This window comes from Prunus avium, chromosome 4 (assembly GCF_965620075.1).
Source record: "Prunus avium chromosome 4, drPruAviu1.hap1.1, whole genome shotgun sequence".
NCBI lineage: Eukaryota > Viridiplantae > Streptophyta > Magnoliopsida > Rosales > Rosaceae > Prunus > Prunus avium.
In genome coordinates, this window is record NC_142287.1 from 10,457,017 (window position 1) to 10,460,443 (window position 3,427).

The 3,427-nt window shown below is 40.6% G+C and overlaps 1 non-coding gene across 1 annotated transcript; it reads left to right on the plus strand.

Annotated features, from left to right (window-relative positions):
- Nucleotides 1–107, plus strand: LOC148294768 (small nucleolar RNA R71). The gene has a single exon (XR_015835636.1). It is a non-coding gene; the product is annotated as a small nucleolar RNA R71 (small nucleolar RNA).
- The last annotated feature ends 3,320 nt before the right edge of the window (nucleotides 108–3,427 follow it).

Below are 3,427 nucleotides of genomic sequence, written 5' to 3' on the forward strand. Positions count from 1 at the left end.
ATCCCATGATGAGGACATTGGTTGAGCAACCCATTGAATTTCTCCCATGCTTCACAAAACGATTCATCATCTTGCTGTGCAAATAACAAGATCTTGTCCCTAAGCATGTCGGTCTTTTGCGTGGAGAAGTATTTTTCCAGGAACTTCTTTTGAATGGCAGACCATGTAGTGAGTGAACCAGGCTTCAAAGAATTCAACCAATACTTCGCCTTATCCTTTAAAGTGTATGGAAACACTCTCATTCGAAGTTGATCTTCTGTCACACCTGTCAAGGGAAAAGAACTCACAACATTAAAAATATCCTTTATATGAGTCAATGGATCTTCATTAGGTAAACCATAAAAGGAAGGCAGCATATTAAGATGAGAAGATTTAAGCTCATAATTTCGAGCTACAGTGGGCAGAAAAATGCTTGAAGGAGATGCTGGAATTGTTGGGATATCAAGTTCTCCCATGAACTCAATGGCAGCCATCATTTCTTCTTCTTCTTGGTCTGAACTTGCTTCCGAATTTGAAAGTGAAGAACCGGGAAGTTCAGTGTGGAGAGCAAGACTTGTAAATGTAGCAAGAGCTTGCTCTTTTGCAGTTGACAACTCCCTTTCTAGACGATTCTGAATTTCAGAGGTCACTCGTCTGGGTTGCAATGATGGTCCTGCGTTCAAAGATCTAGAACGTTGGAACGAAGACCTCACTTGTTCAAGTAATGGATTTTTAGACATAAACTACCTGAAACAGAAAATTAGATTAATTAGAAACACTAAAAAGAATAGGGTAACCTTGGGCACATAACCAGGGAAGAACTTTCGTTCAGTCCCCGGCAACGGCGCCAAAATTTGTTGTTAATAATATGTTAACTCGCAATTGTACGGGGCAATTAGTAGTATAGCAAGACAAGTACGAGGTCGTACCCACGAAGACTGAGAAGTTCAAATTAGTTATGTACTTTAGATTACCAAATTCAAGAAGTTAGGAAGTTAAATCTAAAACAAAATTTAAAGCAAGAGTGAGTTTGAAAACAAATGCAGCAAGATTAAAATGAACTTTGAAGTGAGAATGCTTGTGATTATAGAAAGAAATGAACAAACTGAAATTGCAACGGAAAGCAAGTAAACAAAAGTAACAAAGGGTGGTTTTGAAAGTTAAAACACAGGTTTGGAGACTAGGGCATTCGATTCACCATAACAATTCAATTCTGGGTTATAAAGATTCAAGTAACAAGTCTAATTCAGATTCAAAGATTGATTCTAGCTAAAGTATGATTAGGCCATGGTGTTTGGTCCTAACCTTGTGTTCCTAATTCCCTAATTTGATCATTTGTTGTCTAACCTAAAATTAAGCATTAGGAACCCATTAAGCATAGAAGAACATTTTAAACAACCAAGTATGTATCTAATCCCTGTTGTCGAATGTCCATACATACTCTTCCTATTCATAGTTCAATTCGAATTAAAGCATGGTGTATACTCTTAATTCAAACCAAGATAGTTAACAAACAAGTTCTAATGGTGATCAATCATTCAAACAAACATGTTAACTTATAAGCATAATGAATAAGAACATGAATCATGAATCAAACTTGAAACTCCAAACTTATAAACCCAGAATATTCATGTTAGGTTACATCGAAGCCCTAGTTATGGATTTAGCTACTCATAATGGAAAAGAGACTTGAACAGAAATGAGAAAACATAATGAATGCAATAAGAGTAGAAAAACCCTTTTTCTGAAGTTCTTGTGGGGTCCAAGGCTTCTCCAAGTGCTTCTCCACTTCTAATGCTTCTCCAAGAGCTTCCCCACTTCTAGAAAGATGTATGAAGGATATGGAGGTGATTTGGGATGAGTTTGAGTGAGTGGTGATGGCTAAGGAAGATGAAATTCGTAGGGAAATGGAAGAGAAGTTTGCTGGAGTTGTTTTGGTGATTGTTGGAGTGTTTGGGATTGTGAGAGTGTTTGAGGATGGTTGGAGTGAATTGTGGGGGTTGTGAATCTCAGGATTTGTTGTCTCTTGAATGTGGAATGGATGTGGTATTTATAGGGAGAGGGGAGTGATAAATCTGAATTCAATATGGCTAATGCATACAACACTTGCATTATAAAAGATGAATTGGTTGATGCACTTCAGCAATAAATCCCACCAGCAGCCCTAGCTCATCTTCATGTCACCATGACCAAGCTTCCAACCAGCTACAATAGCTCATGCCTAGCTCACCATGACCAAGCTTCCAACCAGCTCATCCTGAGGTCAGCATGACCAGCAACTTCAAGGGCTTACAACTTGGGCTAGGCTGAATCAAATGAAGACTTTAAGATGTCCATTGTGAAGTTCAGAATGTGTATGATCCAACCACACAAGTATTGGCCCAATCCAAGCTCGGAGGAGGAAGTTAAGGCCGAAACAAATTGCTAACTCAGTTTGCTCGCTGACAAAATCTATCCTGAGCATGGTTCTGTGTTTGCTAGGTGACGGACTCCAGATTTATCCAATGGGGCTGAATTTTGGATATGTTATAGTACACACCCATTGGAACAACTTTCATGAAGAATGTTGCCTCATCCGAGCTATGTAGGTTGCTGAAACAAAGCTTGCAATATGACCTACGGAACTGGATTGGCAGGGGGCTGTAGCCAAAATGAGTTTGTCTTTAAGCTCTTCTTCTCTTCATCCAAATTAGGCCTTAACATGCATGAATTGCATGAATTATGCTCTCTTGCTCTTTTGGCCTACAAAACACACAAAGGGAGGCAAATAACTCAAAATTATAAGAAACTAAGCAAAAGAAGTAAGTAAATTGGGCATGTATATGTATGAAATTATGAGCTTAACAGGGGCCGAAGCCGATCCTTTGGAGTTGAAATGTTCGGCCATGGTGTGGATAGCCGCCTGTTTCATTAGCTCGGCGTAGGTGGTCCAGTTGCTGCTGTGGACCAGATAGCGAAACTGAGACGACCGGAGGCCACTTTTGAAAGCACCGAAGGCTGCCCTATCGTCAGTTTCTGGACACCGGGAATATTCATGGCTGAACCTAGCCGCATATTCTCTCAAGGGCTCGTCGTCTTGTTGCCGAACGGTATAGAGGTCATCGGCAGAGTATAGGCGATCGGTTTGAATCATAAAATGGTTGAGGAAAGTTTGTTTCAACTAATCGAAAGAATCAACCGTACCTGGTTCCAATCGGTAAAACCAATTTAAGGCAGCTCCGGTCAAGGTGGAGGGGAACAATAAGCATTGACCTTCGTCCGTGAGTCCTTTGCAACCCAGAGTCGACTGGAAGGTATGAATGTGAGTTACAGGGTCTTCCACCCCTGAGTAGAACGATATTCGTAGTGCTTGGACCTCTTTTTGTGTTTGAACATTCGGATGCGACTGGTGAATGGTCCTGGTTGTACCTTTCCTCACGTTGGTGTCCGAGCCTGGTTCTGTTCCTCC